General features: G+C 40.7%; 1 protein-coding gene across 17 annotated transcripts in view; it reads right to left on the bottom strand.

Moving 5' to 3' along the window:
• Window positions 1-23,136, bottom strand: part of GTDC1 (glycosyltransferase like domain containing 1) — a 213,391-nt gene extending 190,255 nt beyond the window's left edge. For 11 of the 17 annotated variants that reach the window (XR_012623743.1, XR_012623742.1, XM_074828534.1 and 8 more), the window contains exon 1: window positions 2,845-2,970. The gene's annotated coding sequence lies outside the window, so the exon portion shown is untranslated. Of the gene's footprint in view, window positions 1-2,844; window positions 2,971-12,502; window positions 12,624-15,059; window positions 15,114-22,727 lie in introns of those variants that run through there. The other 6 variants (XM_074828529.1, XM_074828532.1, XM_074828530.1 and 3 more) reach the window with 6 other exon arrangements.
• Between the last annotated feature and the right edge of the window lie 2,723 nt (window positions 23,137-25,859).

The raw sequence follows: 25,859 nt of genomic DNA, 5'->3' as shown, positions 1-25,859 counted from the left end.
TTGTATCAGGTCCCTAGGTTCTTTGTATGAGATACGATGTCACTAGCACTATAACTATGCAAATTTTGTGATACAGGATCCCACTGGACACAATATTACATACGTAATTCGCAGTATGAAACTGTGCATTAACAATAATTCTAGTGTTATATAAATGAAACCACTATGTTTATTGAAAAGCTCGCCACACTACAATGAAATCAAATTTAAAAAGCAATAAAGAGCGACTGATGTGCGCACAGGAAAGATGGCAACACTGGTATTTTTCCCCAAACAATGTAAATTTTGCTTTGTGACAATGCTTTACAGAAACTTTCAGCACCAATACTAAACAAATGCAACTCCCTCCCCCCACAGTATTAATTAATGACTTAAAACAGGAACCTTCTGAGCCCCATTTTTACAAACAACTGTGTTATTATCAGCAAGGATCTGAACTGTATTCACATGCAAGCCTGAGTCTCAGTTTCTACTACTAACAAAAGAATAAATGATAAAGACTAAGAACTGTAGCAGTAAAAAACCAACAGCGTGGGGATATCAACACACATCGCACTGAAGCACCTCAAAAGTATCATCTTCTGGTCAGAAAACACCTGCGCTCTAATTCTGCATCTGACTTCAAATATCTGTGTGACCCCAGGCACATCCCAGCTCACACCATGTGCATTAAGGTCTCTTATCGTTTCCTGCATAAGAATGTGGTCAGTAATTTATATACATCCCTGCAAAAAGGCATGTCTGAAAGATCTTAAAAATTAGTGTTGCGAGAAGAGACAGCAGAGGTGCAATCAGAAATCTGACAGTACAAGCAGCTTGATACACACTCCTCTTTTCTGTGTTTCCAGTGATTTCTTCCCTCCGCTATTGATTTATCGGTTTGCTGCAGGTGGAGAATACTGGGGCTTGTAAAAAGAAGTCTATTTTTAAAAGAAATCTGGAAAAAAGGTAACGGGCTAGCACGATAAAGCGAGTCTGATAAAGAGCCAGACTTAGGAGATAAAAGTACACTATTTCACCAAGGTGCTGTGAGAATTAATAAGCCAGATAATTTTGTAAAGTAAATTGTACAATAAATTTGTGCAGTAAATCGTCTAATATGTACACGGAAAAAAACACAGCTCAGTATTCCCTGGAAATACTTTTAATGCCTTCAACTACAGATAGAAAACATAAATGACACACACCACAACTACCTAAGAAGTCTCCCACTGAGAAGCACAGCCTTTAACTAAGTGATGCAAGGTTTTACTCGATGGAAGAAAAACGGAGTTGTAACCAGGCGCTCAGTAAGCAAGATGATGAATTGACTGTTTCCTATGAGTATAACGTGCGTGCTTCTACTACAGGGGTAGCTTTGAGCAGTAACTTTTCCTAAAGGTTTCCTTGACACCACTCTCTGCGCGATACAAAAATGGTAATAGATTTACTCTCTATTTAAAAATAAATAAATAGCAGCTTAGGTGACATCTTACAAGGCAGAAAGTTCACACTCCATCTCATGAACATTCTGCCCACTGGTATTGCTGCTACATTTTATCATCATACAATTCAGAGATAATTATATACCTATTTTCAGTGTCTGAAAAAAACAAACCCCTCCTCCTTAAATATGGCCCAAAGCTGTTATGAAGCAACTTATTTTTAGAAAAAGCACTTATGCAGATACTTAATTTTAATTAATAGTCTCACTGACTTCAACATTTGCACAGCGAGACAACTCCATGCTTCAATTAAAGCATGCACATAAATGCTTTGCTGATTCATGGCCAAAAGCATGACAGGAACATCATTATATAAAATGCTTGTAAAATTTAAAGAAAAAAATAACAGCAACCTCACCCTCAAACAGAGCATTAGGAAACCTGTAAAACTCACAGCATGAGCAGAACTTACAGGTTGCTGAATATGTATGAATGCTAGGGCCAAGATACATTCAATGAAATGATTTCAGAGTGGGCAAAAGAACTTTGAGAACTATCCTCACCAAGCAGAGACTACACAAGCCCCAGCTCTCCATCCTTGGCACCTACTGTCTTGCCTGGGTTTTCAGGAGTTGAGGATTCTTTACCAGAAGAGCGAAGGCAGCTGCGCCTTTACTTCTGATGACTTGCTCTGTTTTTCCATTGTTCACATAGCAGATAAGCGAATTTCTTTCAACAATTTATTATACCCAGTTCAGTTCCACCACAGATCACACTGAACACCTTCAGCAGACATTCACTTCCAGAGAACAGTCACTCTGAGTTTCAACACTGCCAATCATAAATCTATATAAACCTATATAAAACTCTATAAACCTGTAATAAATCTAATTTTGAAATAATGTGACACACAAGAAACACTAGTTAAGTTTTCTTCACTATCTATGTAATATCATAAACTGTAAGCTTTAATTTTTAGGCAGAATCCTTAAAGGTAGTTGGTAACAAATTTTTCTTGAAACACTCTCTGGTCCTACCTATAAGGAAAATTGTGGCAGTTGATGGCCTGTGGCTCACTACTACCAACTCATAATTTTAGAATTTTAAACTTAAGAAACCCTTCATTCCAGAACAGCCAAGCAATACTTAAAAAGTCATCCCACACACACTTTTATTAAGGCATCAGGACTTACAGCTGATAGCAGCACTGAGCCAAAAGTAGAAATTTGAAAGTAGTATTTGAAATTAGAAGCCACTAAGAGTTAAACTGTTTAAAGAAATTCTAAGGATGAGAAGGGGCCTCCCAAATAGCCTGCTTCCTTTCTCCTTCACCCCAACGATCAACCAGGTGCTGTGGAATGAACGTGGCTGCTGGACGATGCAGAAGCCACAGGATTTTGCTGCTAGCTGGGGTGCTCACCTCGCGATGCTCCTTTGGGTGTGGGTAACAGTGAGAGCCTCCGACCAGCCCCAGAACAACCACCTCCTCACAATGTATGCTTCAGGAAACCACTGAGCTAAACGCTCTTCCACTTGCAAAACCTGCAACAGTAATATTCATCAAACGAGGCTTAGCATTGTAAAACTGCCCTACAGCATGAGCAGCAAAAAGAGACCAGGTCACCCTCTTCATCCCCTGGAACAGCAGCAACAGGATAGCCCAGACAATAGACAACTCGAGCAACAAAATGGATAGAAAAGTACAGGTAGAAAATGAACATCCAACCAGTTTTCTACAGGCCCAATTTAGACCCAGGGCAGCGATTAGCTCAGCATTAGGCTTGCCAGGCTGCCCTGCATTCACAAGGTAGCACACGCAAGCTAAAATAAAGCCAGGCCAAACCTGACTTGGCTCTGCACAGCACCAGCTTGTGTGTTTCTCCAACCGTTTCACACCTAATTTACAGAGTACATTATCCATCCACGTATCGCCGAGATCTAACCTGAGAAGTGACTAGAATCAAAATCAGTTAATTGATTAATGCTTAAGTGAAACATGGAATGCAAACATAACACACCAGAAGACTTTCTGAAAATGCGTTATTTTTATTCCGACTCCATTAAGCAGTCCAGTACTTTTGAAGGATTAATGAAAAAGCTATCAAGAAATAATACAGAAGAGGAATGCTGATTCTCATTGAACATGCCAACACATGATGAAGTGCAGAGACCTTTTCCATAGTAAAGAGTCAAGCCAGGATGTTCAGAGAACTACAAGGGCATATGAACTTGCTCACTTGATCCAGAAGCTGAGTTTATTTGATTTTTATGAAGCAGTGTTTTGATAATTCCTTCCTGAATCACAGACTCACTCTAATACTCCTCAATTAACAATACAACATAGTCATTGTTCTCATAAAATTGACAACAGATTCTTTCACACCAAGGTTTAGTAAGGAATAGAAAAGTCCACCTAAACACCTAGAACAGAAAACATTTACCTTAAAATTAATACCAATTCACTTAAAAGAGAATTGCTCATTGAGCGTGTGTATACCCATAAGGATTATTTCCACAAACTTCACTTGTTAAGCAGGACACAATGTTTCGTTTACAACTGTTATTTTTTAATCAGGAACTAAAGATGAGTCCAGGAAGAGCATGAGTAAGTATGTTTCTAACCAAACAATTTATATAGATGCTTTTTAACAGGACCAGACAAAACATTCCTTAAAGTTGCATTTACAACTCAAAGCTGACCTCGGGCATCACATTCAGTACATATGAGATAACCTACGTGGATACTGACCTTAATACTTCTACACGGGCAAATTTTGCACAAGATGTGCTCTTGAACAAATGTTTTCCAATGTATTAGGCATACAGAAGCTTTTTTCTGCATCAAGAACTGCATGTCACATTCCTCAAACTGTTTCTTTTCTTCACCAAACGCACTGTGGACAACCTACGGAGGATGCCCCTCAGTGTTCCTCTTTGAGGTTCTCATCTACAGTTTCCACTAACAATGAAAGTATGTGGATTTTTTCCCCTCAAAAATCACAGTCACACTTAGGATCAGTTTTCCTAAGCACATGTGCCAAAAAATACCCTAAGTGATTAGAGACTTTCATCACTAACAGAAGCTCTGATAGAGATTTTTATTGACTTTAAATCAAGCACAGATCCAGAGCCCACAATAATGCAAAAGCAGGGAGAGCAGAGGACAACAAGCAGCAGGAGTGGCTGTGTAAGATGCATGAGAATCCAATAACAAAACTAGTGGCTGGTCTAATTTAAAACACAAATGGTAAGAAAAAACAGTAATTCCACACTTACCAGGCCTTCCTAGGACTGCTTACGCATAAAAGGCTGGTCAAATGAAATGAGATATATCTGCTGTACATCCCAACATCAGCCTTGCAGGTGGGGCACTTCACTCACGACCGTGACAGACCCACAGGCCCTCTCACCAGAGCAGGTAACATTAATGTCATAATCCCGGGCAGACATCAACCTCACGTACAAATGCACAGTCGTATTGTACCACAGTCCACACGTTCTCTCCGCATACACGTACTTTTGGATCTCTTCACACATTCAAGAGCTACAACAGGCAACGGGAGGAGAGCTGGGCCACAAAAATACACAATATTTACAACCTTTTCCCAACACTTCACATTTTCTTCAGCAGCTCTACTAAATCCTTGACCATACCTCAAATTGTCAGGTTTCTTGAGATCTTTCAGTTCCAAAGAGTGACCCCTACTCATCTGATCAAACAGATCCCTTCAACGGATTTTAAATTATTTTAAATGCTTAAAGACAACGCCTCAGTCTCTTACTTGGATGCTATAAAATGTTCTTGAGGCTTTCTTTGGGGAAGTCTTGTTAGCAGAGACTACACACTCTAACAGCATTCAACCTTTAAAACAACCGTCAGCAGGCCAAAGCCCCAGCCCCGCATCCCAATACCCAAACTGCAAACCATCTCCCTGAGCATCATAAAATTAACCAAATGTTTAAGACTGGACACATTTAATTCTTTGTACTCCATAGATTACAGAACAATTAAAAGGCTGGAAACAGAAAATTGGCTTAAACTGAAGTTACACAATTGGGTGGGCAGAATGCTTTTGTCTGCAAGAAAGCATTTACATATCTAACATATTTTAAATAGGTTTATACTGACTTAAAAATAGAAATTTAAATAGATTCTTACTGCAGTAAAAGGCATGCTTTATATCTGAGTAACTAGATCACCAGATGTAAAAAAACCCCACACACCCCACAGATTCCCCACGCAGAATATGCATGCTCTTGAGCATTTATCTTTCTGCCTCAAACTCTTCAAGTTGCAGAGCTTTAGACCACCACAATAAATTAAATAAAATTCAGAATATAATGTTCTAATACTGTCTTTACAGTTAAATACAATACTGGCAAATGCTTACCAGGTTACACATGCTAAGCCGTTCAAGTGATAATCATAATGATGAATGTGTAATCTAATACCCATTCCCTTTGATTTATATGAACCATCATACAGAAGTCTCACATATCCATTTTAAGTCAATGGGAAGGATCCCATTTTTCCTGACCTGAATCAGTGTTCGGTCTAAACTCAGGCATTTTTTTTTTTTCTTTCTTTTTTGCATTAAACAGAATCAGTCTTCACACATAGTTAAAGATGCCTGGGGCCACATAGTCCTTTGCAATCTCAGCAACTGGCTCTATCATTCCCTGTGATAGTCTTGCTGAAAAAAATAAGATCAACCAAATTTCCCCCTGCCCTTCCAGCTGTGGGAGAAACAGATCAGCCTATCCTTTACTTCAGAAGAAAAGGCCCTGCAAAGGGCAACCTTTCCTATGAAATACAGATCATTAACACGGAATACAGAACTACTTAGATTCTCACTTGTTTGTGTAACTGGGATATTTCATTGTACCTATTTCAGGATGTTCTATACTTTTTAATTTATATACACATATATATGTATATATATACACACACACACAATAGCTTGTTTCTGAAACCAATGTATAATGGAAGGCTTGCTTACACCATCAGAAAGAAATCACCCAATAAGTCATTGCTCTTATTCTCAAAGTATCATGCCCATGAGACAAACTGCAATTCATCAAACAAAAGCTTCACTGCAGTCTGCCCTGAATGCAGAAAACATTAAACCACACAGTACGGATCGGAAAACGTAGGTGTGGAGTGCCAGCTGCCTAATAGGTAAGTGTTACTTATTTTTACAAGCCAAAGTTATGCTAGTTGTCCATTGGAGAGAGACACTCTTCTCCTCAAGACTGTTAATTCTCTTCTAGAATAAAAAATCTAGACTAAAAATTCATATTGCAGCATCTAAGTCTATGCAGGTTCCATGCAATGCTCTAAAACAGCATTTACTCTAAGGTTCAGTCTACACCAACCTAGGCAACAGCATACCACATCACCCTTACTTTAAACATACCTTACATACAGAAAAGAACTGATTACTTATATCAGCCCTCATCACAAAATAGTAATACTAACATTAAAAAAATACATTATTTTTGGGAAGGAGAAGAGGTGTGGGTTGCAGTCATCCTGAGTCAGACCAGACAAGTCACATTACGCTACCTGATGCTACACTGCCAGGCGTTGTAAAAGCAAGCCTGGCCCAGGCTTGTAAATCCCAGTCTACAGAAGCCCCTGCAAATAAAATAAGAAAAAAAGACTAAAAAAACAACAGGCTTTTAAAGTTTACATAGAGCTTCCAAAAGTTATCAAAGCATAGTATTTTTACTTAAATTCCTGAATGATCTGAAGATAATAAAATTTCTCCCTCAATCAAAACATATTTAAGTAAAATTCATGGCAAACAGCTCAATGTTTTTACATTTTGAGACTGTGTTTAAGAATAAAATTGCTTCCTTTGAATACGACATAATACCTGCCAACTCTCCAGACAAACGAGAATCTAAGGAGTTTCTAAAGAAAGAGATTCAGGGGTAGGAGACACAAGCATCACAGACAAAAAAATGTTGTAAACCAAATACAGAAAACTTCCAGAGTTTGGGAAGCACATTAACATGGAAATAAGTGTCCTTGTATTTTGTTAATACAAAGATATCACTGAATCAAAGCTTGACTTCCCAGGCTGAAGACAGTTAACTGATGAAAGCAGAGGTTATGCAAAACTGTAATCAAGTTTTATAAAAGTGTATGTGGAAAAGTGGTTAATAGGGTATTAAACACTTGGGGGAGAGAGGTTGGGATTGAAGGCTCAGACTAACAAACTGAAAATATAAAAATTTTGATCCCCTGACCTTATATGCAATGCAACACTTGGAGAAGAGAAACACAGCTGCAGCCAGGAGGGCAAGAACAAAACCACATTATTGTAGGCAGCCGTAGAGGATGACTGCTACGACTCTAAATTTTATCTTCAAGTATTGTGACAGTAAGTTGTGAAGCGTGTTTTCTCTCCACATCTCTCAGACAACTGGGATTTAAGGGCCCAGTTACTTTTCTGATCTCATGAACTACCAGTTAAGGCCTGAAACACCGTAAAACATTTATGTCAGACAGGCTTTCATACCATACTACAGAAGAACCTCATCAGAAGTGGGTCCTCCTCCTTGATAACGCAGTATACGACCATGTCAAAACAACATCACTGACATTTGAGACTCAACCTCTCCCACATCCATTGTTCCCCATAACCTGCTCAGCAGAATCACCTGCTTGGAAGAGCACGTTTCACTAGAACTTCCAATGAGTCCGTGCCACAAAGAGATATACACACTCAAAACTGAAACTTAAAAATATATAACAATTAAAGATCCCGTAACACCCTCACATACTATTCCTTGGCTGGAAATAAAGCTCAGTAAGTACAGCATTTATTATTTTTATTGACAACACAAAATAGCTTTGTGTAGTAGAGACACAGTGAATGGAACCGTTTGCTTTCATGTAAACTCTCACATAGTATGAGTTACATGCAAACACAACACCTAACAGAAAGACTATGTGTACAGGAAGACATCTAACTTCTCATTCATAAATGTGTCCAGATCCTAATTAGAATAAAATCATTTAGTTCCTGAGTCTATGAAAAGACACAGTTGTGTTAAACGAGAACCCCAAAGCCAAACTACCACCCTGAGAAATGCTTTAGCCTTACCAGCTTGCACTCACCTTTTCCATTTTTGCAGAGACTGACTGCAGAAATAGCATCTAAACAATTATAATTTGTGACCCTTTAACAGAAATAATTTCTTAGACAAGTTTTTATATTCCATCCCATGTTCTTCCAAGTAAGAGCTGCCCAAAAATACTTCACATGAAAAACTAAATGTTCCCAGTGACAACTCTGATCACGTCACTCTTTGCACATGAACATGAAAAGATGCAACAACAGCAAAAACCACTAGTTATTTGTACAACTTCAAGACTAAATCCTAAATATAGTATGTTTTCAAGTTGTCTTTCCTGAAATTCAAATAATATATTCGTTGCTTTAACCAAAAGCTAGCAAAGTACAACTTGTATTGTGCTGCAGGCCATAAAGGGAATGTTCTTTATTTGAATCACGGATGGATGAAGATGAAAAGTAGTTTCTGAAAATTTACAACAGTTCTGACACTACTGTGTGTTCCTCATTACAAGCTATCCTTATCTATTTATTGGACTTACTCCAGACCGTTTACTAGTTTCAAAAAGATAATTTTCATCAATCCGTCATCAACCACAGGAAACTGCACAGAACATGGCCAGAAGCCCCGGCTGAAAAAAAAAGGAGCAGGGGTAAAAAGAGAAGAACTGCAGCGGCTGCTTCGGTCAGGCTGGAGGGGCTGTGCTTTAAGCGTAACATTTGGTAGTGAATTTTGTCTTTAGCACAGCACTCAGGTGATATTTTGTCATCATGGGCCTACCTTAAGTAATCATTCCACTATATAAAGTGCCCAAGTAAGGTGAAATTATTAAAGCCTTCCCTCCTCTGATGCATCTCCACCAGCACTGCTTCCAGTACTTCACAGCAGAGATGTATTTTGCTTGTGACTCCTAAGAAGTTCTTCATTTCTCTACCCCAAATAAAGCCTTCCCCAAAATTAAACTGTTCTTATACCTGGAACTGGATATTGCCAACATGTGTTAAATGGCTTTAAGATCCAGTGTCTTGAACAAGTTAGAAACATGAATTTTAGACTAATTTCTGGAGAGTATTTGGGAGGCTCGGTTTCTTATTAAACAGGTTGCGCATACTTGCCTGTGGCAGTCTTTGTAAGTTCTGTAAATTTAGACACAGGTTTTACAGTTGGAAAAATAAAGTCTCAATTATGAAGAGATTTCAGTATTTAAAAATCTTTTAAATTTGACTTTTTGAAAAATATATTAACAGCTTTGAAGTCAGTCTTTACACACACAGCATTACAGAACAAATACAGGCTACGATGTGACCACAGGTACATTATTTTAGTGCAGTGTAAACACCAGCCTTCAACAAATGTCCACGACATCTGACTGCAACTACCTTGAGGAACCATCACGACTGCAAACCCTGCCTACTCCTATGAGCAACGAATTTTCTGCACAGCACCTGAAAGGGCAAGGAGAACCTACAACTGATTCCGGAGCTTCCCAGACAATCGCAGGATGCTAAGGCAGAGGTGAAAATGTAGATACACTGTCACCACATGCAACAAAGTCTTGCAGGAGCAAAAGCTGATGGAGTCCTGACCTTTCTGCAAGCCGCCGTAGTTCAAACTTACAGGTAGGGCAACACCAGACATAAGTGACTGCTGCTGTTTTCAAAGACTTGATACTTTAAAGGCTAAAGCCCCTGTTGCTAGCAAAGCCCTTTGCTAAGATTTTTTCTCTTCTTCTTTCTTCAGATACCATTTGCTGTGGCATAACAGAAGCTTCCAATTTAGGTGACTCTTCAAAGGACTCTAGGAAACACCTGGAGATCTTGCAAGATGCTGGACACCAATAGCAGGGTATGAAACGCCTACGCTGCAACAAAAATGATCTCAAACACGATGTCCAAGCTTGGACATGCAATTAGTGTCCCAGAACTAGAAAAGCCATCTAGGAATCCAGAGCCATTTAGCTTGAAATCATACAGGAATTACTAGCAAGGCTCACTTGTGAGATGTCATCCTTACCAAAAGCATCCAGTTAAATGACAAAGCAAGCACGGACTTTGCTGGCAACTCTCAGGACTCCCTAAATACTCCCTCGTGCACTAACACCACATACAGTCTAAAACACCATCAATAAAACCTGCATATAACAACATTCCACTAATTCTTCCGATTCGTTTTTTTGCATATATGTATATGTACAAAGACTTTACTTGCATGTACAAAACCTCAGTAAAATAAAGCTAAGATGACATGAGCTGCAACACAGGATTTTTTTTTTGAACTATGAGGAAGAATCAACCCAGTATTTCTGTAATTTGCTTTCCCACTATTTAAAATGGTTTCTGTACACCTTCTTTGTGAAATAAGCTGAGTAATAGTTAACTTATCGCAACATTTTTCAAACACTTACCACTACACACTGCTTATAAAGAAGTTTTCATCCTAAAACCACTAAAACTTTTCCTCTCAAAGCAAGATAGAAGCAGAGGCTTAGTCACTATTCACGTAACAGAATTACAGAAGTTTTCAGAGCAGTTTACCAAAAATTTTAAAAATATATTATTTCTCAAAGCAAAATAATACATTACATTTGGAAGATGTTTGCTCTCAGTACTGAGTAGCACTTGTTATATACCTGAAGAGGTTCCTTAAGCAAGTCAAATCTACCCAGCAACTCTGGGCTGTAGCTAGGCTGATCAAACCAGCTTCACACGTGTTAAAAAAATGGAAAGCAAGAAATAAAGGTAGAGTCTTAATGTATCAACAGCTGCTTCTGATTTCATAGAGGGGGCATCAAAAGAATAAACACTGTAAATCCTGGTCATCCATTAAGGCAATTCTTACACCCAAACAATTTGATAATGTAACATCGTGTATGCAGCCAGTTTTTCCATAAATTATGATCTAAACAGAATAGTAGTCAATTCACCAAAAGATATCAAAGATATCCCTTTATTACAAATGATCCAAGTATCTCCCTTGAGGCTATGGCTATCAGAAAGCATTTAGTTAGCTCCCAAGCCAATACTTTTCTTATCTGTTTTATTATGAAACTGTAACACATTTTCAATAACTTTTAGCTTTGCTATACAGAGCAACAAATAATTTCCCAGAACCCTTTGGAAAATCTGACATGCGAAATTATTCTCTAGTCAACTTGTGTATTATTAAGCTGAAAAAAACGTATATCAGATCATTCGATCATTGGATGGAATGGGAAAGTATTGGGAGCTTCAGGACAGATGGACGAACTTCAGGTCGTATAAAGTACTACCAAGGCTGTATTTGAAGAAAAATGTGAAAGTTCCTCAAAGCGCCCTGGGTGAAAATACTTTGTGTTGCTAAGAAACATCATCCCTGATGATGGATGAATTAAATTGTCTCAGTTAGTAGAGCCAACTCCAGGCATCCCTCGTTTATTAGTAGAATGTTTTCTTGTACTGGTAATTTATTTCAACAGCTACATACAAATAAAAAGCCCTACCTTTAAATGAATCTGAGAATTTCAAATTGCGTAATTAATGCTACAAAACAGAACAGAATTTAATAACTACATTTTCAAAGTTTATGTTTTTAAATGTAATATTAATACATCCAAACGATTAAGAACTTATTTTAGGATAGTCTGCCATGAAATATACTGTTCAACTTCCAAAATTACTCTATATACAATCCAGTGAAGAATAAAACTCTTCAAGTATTTCTGAGTACTGAACAACATAAATATTCAGGTAATCAAATTTTAAACATCACTGAGAGAAAAGCATATTCATTTGTCATGTACTGTTATGATGACACCAACATAAAAACCAAGCACAGAGGAAATAATGCAAAACACCTGCTTTTCTCGTTTGGAGGTTGTCTTCATGTTTCACCCAGTTCCTCTTTTAATGTATTACTCACAGGCTGCTTCTTCTGCAGAACGTATTTGTGAACTTACAGCAGTGCATTTTTCCATTGCTGAGGTATGTTTTCTGTCGAACCCCCACAGAGCATACCTGCTTTGCCTGCCGTGCACTGTGTTAAGTGAAGTCCTTTCAAAAACGTTACAGCTGGAGCAGAGGAAGGCCACCGGCTCGCCTCTTCCCACAGGCTGAAGCAGGGGCCAGAGGAGCTCTCCTGAAAGGGGAAAGAAAAGCAAGCACATCTCACCTGGCACAGCCTTCGAGAGCAGGGCGCAACAGCAGAGGTGAAGCAGAAGCACAGCAAGCAGGGAGCCCCGACGTAAGCAGGAGAGTCCTGAGATCAGAAAGTAGACGTATGACTGCTGCTCAGAGATGATGGAAAAGGGTAGAGTTTTCTTAACAACTCAGAGAGGAATACGCAGAATTTCACGCCACATAGAAACCAACACAGTTGCTGTACGGAGAAGAAACCAAGGGCAAAGACCGACTGTGCAAGAACACAGCTGGCAAAGGGGAGAATCATTAAAGAAAATGAATTTTAATTTGTCTGATGGCAAGGCTTTGGGATTTTCCTTCCTATTAGTCTAGATTGTGTTCTAATGAAGATTCCGAGCTAGAAGTCCCAAGTTTTAGCACTGGAAAGCTCAATTTAAGGAAAAAGGTGAAAAACCCTCTATAAACTGTTCTTTGGATCCCATCACAGCTTCCAAGTCAGAAAGTGCTATGCACAGAGGCTCTTCTTCCCAAATAACACCACCACGGAGAAGAGTTACCACTGGAGAGTCTGCGAAGAAATATTTAATAATGATACCAATTTGGCTGCGCTATAGGAGACGTGCTTCCTGCGGGCCTAATGGGGAAGAGCTTTGCAATCTAAGCAGAAGCATTTCAAAACCTCAAAGGACATGTCTTATCTGCACCACTTCTCCTTCTGGAATCCCAGAAATCCTGAAGACAGAAGGCAGATCAGACTGCAGCTTTCCTTGGCACAGATGTTGCAATCACATCTGCCTTAACTGTAAGGCACTGTCCTTGCTACTTTCCAACTCCCTAGCAGCATCTCTTAGTTGCTTCGTTTTTTGGAAAGGCCAGTGCAGGGGATAAAATAAAAAGTGTTTCTGATCACATCAGGTATACTAAAACACTAACATAAAAGAAAAACACCTGCAGATTATATTTCAAGCAAATAGCATGAAAGAAGAGGTTTTGAAGCAGACATACCCCTTCTTCCCCTCCTCCCTTGTCTACATGATTCACAAAATAACTTACTTCAAATACTGAGATCTGCTTGATCAAAGATTTTTTTTTTTAAGTCTTGATCTAGCAGCCATGAAGAATGACCTCTTGTGTATAGATTCATCTCAAGTTACTCAGACACAGAAACATGCGCACACATATTTATCCAATTAATTACAGGTGATTTTTACACACCACTCCAAGGAACTGAACCACCATCAACCCAGGTGTGCAGATCCATGTAAACGTTCTCCAAGTTTTTTTTCTTTATCTCACTAAAGATTCCCTCCCTAAACACCTATAGCTACAATATGTTTGACTTAATTTGTCCAGGTTCCCCAGCACACAACATTCCCCAGCAAACAGCCCCAAAGACAACGAAGGGGTCCGAGCCATTCTGCAACTCCAAAGGTCAGGTCTGCATCAAGGTACAGGTTGCAGGGCTCCAACCTCTTGGCCCTCACATCATAATGCAGACAGCATTTTCAGTGCAGGATTATTTAATGTTTTCATTTATTGCTTGGATGATGAACAATATAGTTGCAAAATTTTGCAGTTACCTGTGAAGGGCTGCAAGCATTCTGAGAAGCAGAGTCAGAATTGAAAAAAGTAGGACTAAGTGATTAACAGAACTGAAACTGGAGTTTTAATACTGAGTTGAAGGCAAAAAGTGAAAAATTAATTTGAAATTGTATTAACAGGAGCATCATATGCAAAAGATGGTAAGATTTATTCAATTCATCACTGATGCTGACTGACTAAGGTTGTACATTACATTCAGGTCTGGATACACAGATGTAGGAAACCGAGAAAAGCTCAGAAGAAAACCTAAGCAATCAGGGAAAGTTAAAGGGAAACGGACTTATTGAGTACAGAAAAAAGGTCAGTAAAGAAAGAGGGCGCAGGCTTCAAAACAGGTTAGCAGCAGTTAGAAAAATTATTATCATGTCCCACTACTGCAATATCCACAGCAGAAAAAAAACAGCAAAACAAACCGAGAAGCTTAACAGGTTAGGAAAAAAATTAGAATAGTATTAGAGGAAATATGCTACCTCTAGGGATAGTTAAACAACAGATTAGGTTATGGAGGGGTTACACAAATCTTCACTGATTGTTTTTAAGACCTGGTAAGATGAGCATGTCAGAAACCATCTGTATGCACCTATCTGGCTTTACAATGAACACTATATGCTCATGCATACAGTACAGGGCCTCCATGTAGAGTGGATGACCTCCAGAGATCTGAGTTTTCTTTTCTAAACCTAAAGGCTGTATGAGTTTAGGCTCCTGCCAGGCAAATCAGCAGGTGACTTGACTGCTCCTTAGAGCTCCAAGCAGGCTTTTGATATCTCTTTTTTCTAAATAGCCAAGGCAGTCTGTGATTGACAATTTTCTATCACATCAAGCATGCTACCTTAAATATGAAGTACTCTGAATGATCCACCGGGGAAATAAAGTCAGAGTACAGAAAAGGCAACAGCAACCGATCCCCGGAATCCAGTCCCGAGAAGGAAATCGAAACTGCCAAACTGGGCAAGGACGCACATCCCGTTAGTACCTAGAAATACAGGTAGTTATTTTTGTTTCTAGCACCTACAATAAATAAGCCTTAATAAAAAGAAGTATTTAATAAAGTACTTAGAGAAATAAGGATGGAAGGTTTGACGTGTCTAAGCTTATTTTCACAGCGGTATGAAAGGAAATGAGGTAGAGTCAGAGCTAATTCTCCTTATATAATTTCACATGGAATGATTAGTTCTGCCCCAACAGTAACAGCTTTCCAGAGGGTCCTACTTGTCGCCAAGATTGCATACAGATGCTGTAAGTGTAGCTTCCCTATTCTCCACTGACAACCAACTTAAAAGGCCAATATAATATTCATTTTACTATAGAATGAAATTCACAGCATGAATAGTAAAATAATGTCACAGCTACCATGAAACTGCAGTTGCATGTTGGGGGTTGTGACTTTTAAAAGTTTAATCATGAAACAGATTCATAAAGAGGCACATGCAAAGCAGCTTTCTGCTTTAGCAGCGTCCTGTGGTCGTTAGGGTTGTCTAAGCGCGGCATAAGCTGGGGGCTCACAACGAGAGGGCAAAGGCACCAAGGAGCATTCGTGTCACATGCCCCTGCTGATTTTTTTTTTTTTTTTTTTTTAGACGGCAGGTTTTCAATCATTACTGTGCTGAATGCCTCTCCTCTCTTAAGCCTGATTAGGAAAGACATTCCACATGCACTGGGCTGCTGAAGGTGGTGGAATTCCGTAAATCACCTGGGTCGCTTCTGGGTGAAATACCAATTACTGGCAATTCATCTCAACAAGGCCAACAAAAAAAAGCCCCGCAAGAAACACCACTCAGCCCAACAGTGAACATATCACATGGATAATCCTAAAACTCTTTGCAAAAACTTGTAATAGGTATTAGTACTTTTATAAAGCACTGTTTTGTATTTAATCCTTGAATAGACACTAACAGAAAAGCCATATTCAATTCCAAGATTGCTACTGCAAGTTCCAGATCAGCTACTACTATTTCTTTTAAAGATATGCTGGTTTTTAAAGGATATATAAAAATACACATCTTTCCAGGGAGAGACAGCCTACCTTAGTATATTTAACTATCAACGAAAAACCTAAATAGCTCCCTGGAACAGCATGTCAAATAATACTGTAAGAAATTTAAATGTGTATATTTTGCACTTATTAGCACAACCATTTGTTTTACAAAAGACCTACAGATTAAATACAAAGCATGCTATTAGTTTTAGGCACAAGAACGACCAATTTTTTACGCCTTGCCAGAAATAATGAATAATTAGGCCAGCACCACCCTCAGTCATTTCCATAAATCCTGCCTTTAGATTGAAACCACAACAAAAAAGAAAACTGACTTAAATGATAACAAAAGCTTATTTCTTGTTAAAGTTTTCTTAAAGCAAGATCAGGACAAGAAATTATTCTCTAAAGCCAACAAGATGTTACTGTTTATTTGAAGAACTTTATCTCAAACCACAAAAGTTATACTCAGAAACTTACTGCATTAAACTGCAACCCAGTAGACAGACAAGGTGAACTGCAAAACTTTCACCTGGGAAATCACAAAACACAGAAGTTCACAGAATACTCTGCAAAGTCATCTTACAGCATATTCCTTGCGTAAACCTCGAAAATAACTGGAATATAGAAGATGCAGTATGTTCAATTACTGTGGAATTTCTGTTTTCTGGAATATTTGTATGTAAAGTAAATATCAAAGCAGAAAGATATATAGGAAATATGACAATGAGCATCAGATGAAATGAGGATCTGTACTTCAGTTAAGATTTTAGTTTTCAAATTATGGAAATTACGGTGCTTCTGAGGAAGCACTTGTTTAATTATATGCACCAGGCAAGACACTTATAAAAAACACCTTGTTTTCACAACACAACATGGACTTCATCCCTGTTTTATTTACAAAGGTGTCACCTGGTAAATAAAGCACTATGAAAACAGAATCAAGATCTACATTGTCAAATAATCCACGATTATGTCATTAACACACAACTCTGAGGCTTTTTTTTTCTTCTCAAACCAATCTGATAAGAAAGAACAGGAAAAGGGTGATATTTTTCTAAGAGTTGTTCCTAGAAATGGAGCTATCTTCACTGTTCTTCCTCTCAAATATTCTGCCACTACAGCCACATGCCATCATTGCTCTAGCTAATCACTCCATTCTGAGTTTTCAGCATTCCCAAACATTTACTCTTGCATGCACAAAAGTTCTGTGATACTCTGGAAGTTCTTCTACATAATGGCTTTGTAACAGTTCTGTTTCTATTTCGTACGTTTCCTTCGGCTTTAGGAAGACGAACCAAAAACCTCAGTTCTCTGAAGGAGAAACTTTCTTTTTGTCTTTTCAGATTGAGAAAAATACCAAATGGCAACAGCGAGGTCTTCATCCTTCATTCCAACACACTTGACCACTGAATTCTGCCAGAGTGAGTAATGCCCATTATGGAACATCAATTCAGTAAATCTTCCATCCCAGAGAAGGAATAAAAGACCACATCGTATTAAAACTGAATCCAACTACTTATGCGTGAATTTAAGTGGTGTTGGGGTTTTTTTTCCCGCTCAATAACAGCTTCTAATAATGACAGTGACAGAAATATTGCACTCTGGATAGTATTTTATTCATCAGGCCCATGATCACCACAACTTTTCTGTTGCCAGAGCACGGTCAAAGTAACCTAAGGACCACTGTTGTACGGCTAAGAAGAAAACATTCCCACAGTATTTATGGCATTAGCACAGACAACCTGTGGCACAAACATGGCATCTGACTGCCCAAAAAGAACCTTGGAACAAAACTGGAAAACAGCATGAGAAGCCACACTGATCGTGCTGTTGTACAGACATAACACATAAAGATGCTTTCAGGTGTAAAACCAATTAAAATCCTCTTTTTTTTTTTGTCAACCTAACATAAATTTTTTCAACAATTTTTTAATAACAATTCAGCAAAACTACAATTCAACAAAATTAAGGTATGAAGATGATATTAAATCCAGTTGCATCCGAAGTGCCAACGACAAAACTTCCGCTAATCACATATGTACTAAATTTTGCACATATGTTGGTTATATGTAAACCTACACACACGCAAATATCTAAATCGAAGTTGCTTATACAGCACTAACTTACTTTGGGATTTATGTGTCTCAACTGTTTCTGTTCTTTCTGTGCCTAAGAAATAATTAGTTGGAGGAAAAAAACAAACCACACGTAGTGCATGGACTTGCCTGCTTTCCTCCAAGTTCTGCATTTCATCATTAATTTTACATATTTCATTATTAATTTTAGACATTCCTCCAGTTTTCATTTGGACATCAAAGAGCTACTCATACCCAAAATACCAGCAATCTGAAGTATTGGCTTCCCTACTTGTCATTTATAACTTGAAAAGATCTTTGATTTCTTGCCTACAGGAAATTCTGTGGATCAGAAATAAAACATATATATATATATGCTCCCATATATACATATATATGGGGTCCAGAATTTGGGATAATAGACTGTTTGGAGACATGGTTTTCAGATTTAGATTTCATACTGTCTGGTGCTTCACACATTTATTTTTACTTTCACATCTGATGTGCAGCAATATGGCTAGCTAAGGTGTACATTTAAGACATACTTTGATATATATCTATTCAGAAGTGAAATTCACACTGGGGTATGTGTCCTTACAGCACTAAGGCACTGCTTCACCACTGCTAACTGCACCGCTTACTGATGGCTGGGGGCAGAGGAAGGCAGGCTCTCTAGAGCCCCTCATTAACAATTCTGCCACCAAAGATTAAGATGATTTTCCTGCTTTACAAACTTGGTAGAGAACGTTTCTCACATACAAATGGAAAAAAAAAACCCACAGTAGCCAATGTATTTCTAAAATGCCTGCCACATGGGTTCCTAACAGCCTCGCATGTATATTTAGAGCTTGTTCTCCACTCTTGTATATTTTTTTTTAAATTAGCAATATTAGTAAGTTATACAACGAGTCCCAGACAGTAGGATGCTCACTCCACTGAAGTCAGCAAATCACTTGCCTTAGTTTTGTTACTACTCCCACTAGACAATAGCTTATGCCTCAAGCAGCAGTACACAGAAGCCCTCAAATAGAGCAGTCAACATTAAGGTCCTGTTATTTATACCAATATCACTAAAAACAGAACTTTAAAATATATTTTCAGTGTTATTTCCTTACAACAGAACACAATTCTGTTCACACAGGAATGTATATGTTATGTATGTTTCTTCTGAGCACATATTTTAGGACTCAATTTATGTAGAAACAGAAGCTCTTTAACTCAATTATTTAACCAAGATCTCAAGTCTTTAGGCAAGACTTCCTCTCTGCAACTGCAAGAGCTAATACAAGAGAATATTCCGCGTTAAATATTTGCTCACCAACAGCTGCAGGAGAAATGCCTTATCTCAATGACTTTCCCAACCTGAACTATAACTATAATATAAACATATTCTGATCTTGTGAAGCCCAACAATGAAATATACAGACTTTAATTCTTTTTTATAAGTTATATTTCAGCTGGGCACACAACAGTAAGGAATTTAAATACAGCAAATGCTTTTAAAAGTACTGGCCTTCTCTACATCAGGAAGTGCTTGGTGTGATCACAGCTTACAACAGCCATTCAGTTTTTGCCCAAGCAGTTTACTCCAGGAGCCCTGAGTGAAAGAAAGTACACCAGTAAAGTGCTGTTTTGATGATAAAAACGTCAATCTAGAAATTTTCACCAGTGCAGAATATTGGTCAGAGACCATAAACCTTCACTGCTCTGATCGAAACAGAAAATAACAAAAGTCCTTGTTGTAGATTGGGTCAGAGGTCTCAAACGCTCAAGGCATGTTGGCTCATCTTTGAGCTACGCGCAACGTCAAATGCTGCACTTGTAAGGTGGAGAAAACATTTATGAAAAGCTAAACCAGGAATTTTTTGTTTTCATATTCTCAAATTTTATTGAGCAGAAATGTTTGAGGATAGTTTATTACTTTTGCCGGCCACTCTAAAACGGGCCTCCAGCCAAACAGGTCTTTAAAATATGTCTATATTTTAGTTTTAAAACAACATTAAGGAAGTTGTATAACTTTTACATTAGAGTCTAAGTGACTTAGCAGCAAAAGTGACACGTTTCAGCTGCACCACAGGCACTCTGCAAGCTGCGGGCATGACTTTTGCAACAGTACCAGTCACACTCAGTACTGATCCTAACGCAGGAGAGCGATCCACACAGGTTAATTAACAGGTGTTTGTAACTCATGGCAAATCCCAAGCCAGTGAAATTCAGGAGATGTTTGCTGGTATTGTATTAGGGACTCGTGTGCCAAACACCTTCCCTCATTCAGGCAAAACTCTGTGGGACAAGACCAATCCACTATGTGCTGTTCTTGCCTTCACAGGGCTTTACTGCACTACTCCAAGTGCAGTAACTGACAGTAGTCGTAACAATATTACTGCACAAGAACTCAAACTCTTGTGTTTATCAGTGGGGGGGAGGAATTTCGGACTGTGTTTGTGAAGTACCAACACCTTGAGCTGCACAGTGGGCTTCCTAGGTTCTATCATCACTGTCAATCGGCCAGCTAATAATTAGCTGGGGAAATTGTACAGAAAGGTTTGTAAAGACCAAGGTACCGCAATACTGAGAATGGTCCTCACCTTTTTACATGTGGTAGGCATACTAGATCCAAAGAAAGACAGCTCTGTATTAAAAAAATCCTGCCCTAAATTGAGTTCCGCGATCTGGATTCGTAGCATTTAAACTTATGTCAGAAAGTATTCTACCAATGTATTTCACTATGCCTGGACTTCCAAGAAGACAAAAAAAAAAAAAAAAGAAAAGAGGTGAAGCAAGAAGAATACACTTTACATTAGGTCTTGAAAGCTCCAATTAAAATTCAATATTGTACTTTGTATGGAGGCTCTTTACATGAAAACCCTGTCATGGTTAAGATTTAAGGTTAACCAGGTTAATAGAGTCCAATAAAATAGCTCTATTTAATTATGCCAAACCACTGTTATAAGCCACACTAAAATCTGCTACTCATCTTTACCTGACTATTGGGCTAAACTCTGAATGATGGTAATACGCACCCACTTCTCATCAACCAGAAAACCCTACCACAAAGTAAGCTTCAAACTCTTTCCCCCGCTTCTTAAAAAAAGTGCATGCATTTGCACCTCAAATGGTTTCTTTCCTCCAGTCTGCTACTCCAATCATCACACAGTCATGTGTTAAAAGATTTGTGCAGACCTGCCAAGTCTCATTCATCTGAGACACACTTTCCTAAAGTTGGGATTCGTTTGCAAAGTATATTTAGGCAGCTCCTCTGCTATGAAGTGTTCTGTCACATGGCATTTTTAGCTTAAAATAATAAAAACAAAATCCTTAAATCTACACATTTCGCAAAATTGAAGTTTGTGTTTTTCCTTGCTCTATGAAGCATGACACTACGTCACCACAAAGGTTACAATTTTTCCTGACGGTTTTATCAGCAGAACTATTTATACATATTAACGTTTTAACCGTGGTATAGTGACACTTGCAAGTGAAATTGGGGTCCAATTTTGCAGCTCACTTTGTAATTGCTTACGAAAAGCGGTCCCTGCCCCGCAGAGCCTGTATTTTAGAAGAAAAATAAGAGTGTCTTTGGAAAATAACCCCCACATCGGTATTTTAGACGCTCAGGGACCCAGGGGGGCTGCGGCGGGGCCGGGGTCGGCCCGAGGCCTGGCGGGCAGGGCACGTCCCGCCGCCGGCGGCCCCCCCGCAGCCACCTGCCCCAAGCTGGGCTTAGGGAAGCCAGGCCCGGCCAGGCCGCGCTGCCTTCCCCGGCTGCCCCGGGCCCTCCAGCCCCGCGTCCCGCCCAGCGGGAAGGGGCCGGCGGCTGGCGGCAGGCCCTGCCCGCCCCTCCGGGCCCCGGCTCCGCGGGGCCGAAGCGCGGGCAGCCATGTTAGGGCCGCCGGGGAGGCGGCACCCCGTGCCGGCAGCGGCCGCTCCGCCACCACCGCTCCCCGGGGAACGGCCGCTTCCCGCGGGGGCCGCCGCACGGCCGGGTGGCTGCCCCGCTCCAGAGGCCGCCGCCGGGGCCGCGCGTCTCTCCCCCCTCCGCTGCGCCCCCCCCCCCCCCCTCAGCCCTCCGGAGGCCGCGGCCAGGCCCGCGGAGCCATCTTAGGGGAGGGGGGGGCCGGGGCGACGGGTGTCCCCGACAGCGCCTCCCGCGCCGCAGGTGCCGGGGAGCCACGTCAGGCGGAGCGCTCAGCCCCGCGCCCGGCGGCGGGGAGCCGGCTCCCCTCGCCTCCACCCCCCCGCGCCGAGCGGAGCTCGCCGGGCCGGGCCGGGCCCGGCCCCCCTCCTCCTCCCGCGGAGCAGCCGGCCACCGCCGGCCCTCACCCGCGTCCTCCTCGGCCGGCCCCGCGCCGAGCGCCCGCCCCGCCGCTCCGCGCTGACCCCTTCCCTCCCTCCTGCCTGGCTCGGGCGGCCCCGCTCCTTACCCCACCCAGAGGGAGCTCACCTCCTCCTCCTCCTCCTCCTCACTCCCGCCTGGAGACCGTCGGCACCGACGCGGCGGCGTCCCGGCCCCTCCCTCCCCTCGGCGCGCAGCAGAGCCAGCCTCCCCCCGCCGCCAGCCGGGCCCCCTCCTTCCTCCGCCCGCCGCCCCGGGCCGGGGACCGCTCGCCCCGGAGCCCGGCCAGACCCACCCTGCCCGCGGGGCGAGGGGCCCGGGCCCGCCCGTCGCCCTTTCTGCGGGGACAGCTCCGCCGCGGCACCGGCTGGGCCCGGGGAAGGCCTGTCCGCCGGGCCTGAGGGAGGTCGCCCGCCCTCCGAGGAATAAAAAAGAAGGAAAATTGAGCGGAGAAACAAGCCGCTTCGCAGCGGTGACTGCAGAGCAAGCGATGAGGCCACCGAAAAGAGTTTGGGGAGTAGGGATGGGTGGGAGGAATAACTAGCAACGAACTATACACCAGGTGGGCTCATTAAAAAAATAAAATACAAAGATGTTTTCCTCAGAGAAGCGGATGAAAGGAGAAAAAAAAAAAAAAACAAGGCTGTTATCGGCTGTATACGAGTAGGAGGTGTGTGTTTTTTCCCTGATAAATTAAGCCTTTTCAGGTGGTGTAACTCCTGGGAGAGGCTGGGCAGGTGTTGGTGTTACAGCCCGGCTTGGGAACCCTCTTCCTCAGCCGCAGCAAATAACAAACCTCTTCTGCAAAACTTTTCAGAGGAGGAATGTTTGCCATGCTGACTCAGTTTAGCGTGGTGTTATCTTTGGTATGTAGACATAAACTTTTTTTTTTTTTAATAGGAAGCCAAAATGACTAATATCTAGTGGAGTGATAAAGCAAAATTTCCAAAGACTACAGCTGTGAGAAGCAACAAGACCAGTAACTTGAGGAATTATGTATTTTTTCCTACTCTGGCTAATCGGTGATTATGAAAGAGTGACGAGAAGGCTGATTTGCATGAGAAATACCCTTAGGATAATACAGCATTTTATTTCACAATTTTCTAGGTTCAAAAAGCCTAGCAAAGTTGTTTTCTGATAAGTTTTCCACTCTCCTGCATCTCTGAATTCCTGATACTATCAAGCTATGGAAATGCCAATGTCACAAGGCAGACAGTTTTTCCTGTTATTTTTTTACCTACAGAGGTGGTAAGACCTGAAAATCTTTTAATATTCATCACTCACATTATAAATAACTTTATACATATAAGATTTTGTCTTTCAGACATTGTCAGACAGGGTGAGAGATGAGGAGACCTTCAGTTCTGCTGAATAATTTGCCCCCGGCGTGTGCTGGAACACAGACAAACAGGATGTTTTATCCCCAATTTATGGATAGAAAAATTGAGGCGAGGAAGTGAAGGCATTCATTTTTCAAGCGCAGAAGTGCTCATTTGTAAGCAGGCAATTTAGGCTTGAACTTTTTTTTTCCTTTTTTTGAGGAAAAGGACCATGTATATACAGTTCCCATTGAAATTACACTTGAGGCACCCAAGCAGAAAGACTTTGGCCATACTCTTTTGGGGTCCCGCAGCCCTAATCCCATGTTCTAATTGGCCAGTAATCTGTGGACAGATATTGTAACAGTTCCTTTAGAATATTTTTCTACTTCTCACTCATTTGCATACTAATGGCATAAAAATAGGCACTTCCTGCCAGTAATTAGTTGGAGCCCAGAATTTAAAGAAAGAAAAAGACCACAGCATTATGGTAGACGGATGGTACTGAGGAAGCTGCAAAAAAGAGTCACTTCTCTGGTGCTCAGAGAGTGCCTTTAATTTAGAGTTCAAGGCTGGCAACTCTGTTACCTCTGTGTGACAGGGATTAACTGTTTGCTTGGCCTAATAACTTTGCCTCTAATGAGCCCCTCTAACTTTTTTCATGGCAAATCACTCTATCTGTCCGGCACCCAGTCTTGCTGCTGTAAAGGTTTTTCTTTTTTTGCCTTTTTCCCAGAAAGAATAATGCTAGCAATGAAGCCTGCACCCTGGGCGTAGTTCCTTGTGGAGCACCGTGACTCAGGCCAGAACAGAGTCTGCTCAAGGGTTCTGTACCTAATGAGGCACTGTGAAGCTCATAACCACATCAAGTCGTATGAATCTGTAGGTTAAAATACCCTGCTCAGGGCTGGCGAGCTTTGGGTATATATACGGGGTTATTTGACTTCTCACGTGTAGGTCGTAGACTTGAGCGCATACCAAGTTGGTGAAAGCTAGAGATTTTCCTCTTAGGATAGGATAGTTAGAGTTTGTTTAGCACATCAGCTTATTCAGTCAAGTATGTAGCGAGGAGTTTTCTGCGTTGTAGACATTTCTCCATTGCTACTCTGCTGATGGTATCTATGGCAAGGTGAAACACAGAAGCGTGGAATTACCTGTCCAACCCTGAAGAACAGTGGTAACTTGAGTGAGACTCATTCATTCCCCTAACTTCTCTGGAGACAAATAGTACAGGTTACATTCTCCGGGGCTATCGAACTGACACCTTCAGTGAAGAATGAAATGCAGAAACGCCTCCCATGGTATTACTTAGAAGAAATTTCAGCAATTACTGTTTGCCATCTACCATCGGACAATACTGATCTCCAGCGATGCAATCTAAAAGCTCATGAGATGAAACGACAGTTAATTATATACCTTTAACTTTTTTACCTACTTCAGTAGCAAAGTAATCACTAACGTATTAATCTCTCTAATGCATTGAATGTAACTATTAGTTTTCTTAGAGCCGCTGCTCTCAAAGAACCATGAATGGGCTCAATAAATGAGGTCTGTACTCCTTAAAGCTGAGACCTGCAGCAGTAAATGTTTGGTCCCATTAATGGGATCCAGAACGAAAGTTAGGTATTTATTTAGACCTTCTAAGAAATGCCTGGAGAGAGCTTATGCTCTTTGCAAACATGAAATACCTACCTTAAATTAAGTCAACATAGTTATTGCATCAACACAACCATGTCCGCCTGAGCAGTCTTGAGGGAGTGGCAATGTCCAACAGTTGGGGTAACTCTTTAAATGACCTGTGAGGGCTGCAAATGAAAGGCTGCAGTATGGAGAGGAAGCTCCTCCATCCCTTCGACATTCACCATGTAAAATCCATTTCCAAGGACAGCCTTTTGTAGCTGCTCCTACAGTCTCCTGGGAG

This window comes from Strix aluco, chromosome 6 (genome assembly GCF_031877795.1).
Source record: "Strix aluco isolate bStrAlu1 chromosome 6, bStrAlu1.hap1, whole genome shotgun sequence".
Taxonomy (NCBI): domain Eukaryota; kingdom Metazoa; phylum Chordata; class Aves; order Strigiformes; family Strigidae; genus Strix; species Strix aluco.
This window is presented reverse-complemented; position numbering and strand designations above follow the sequence as displayed.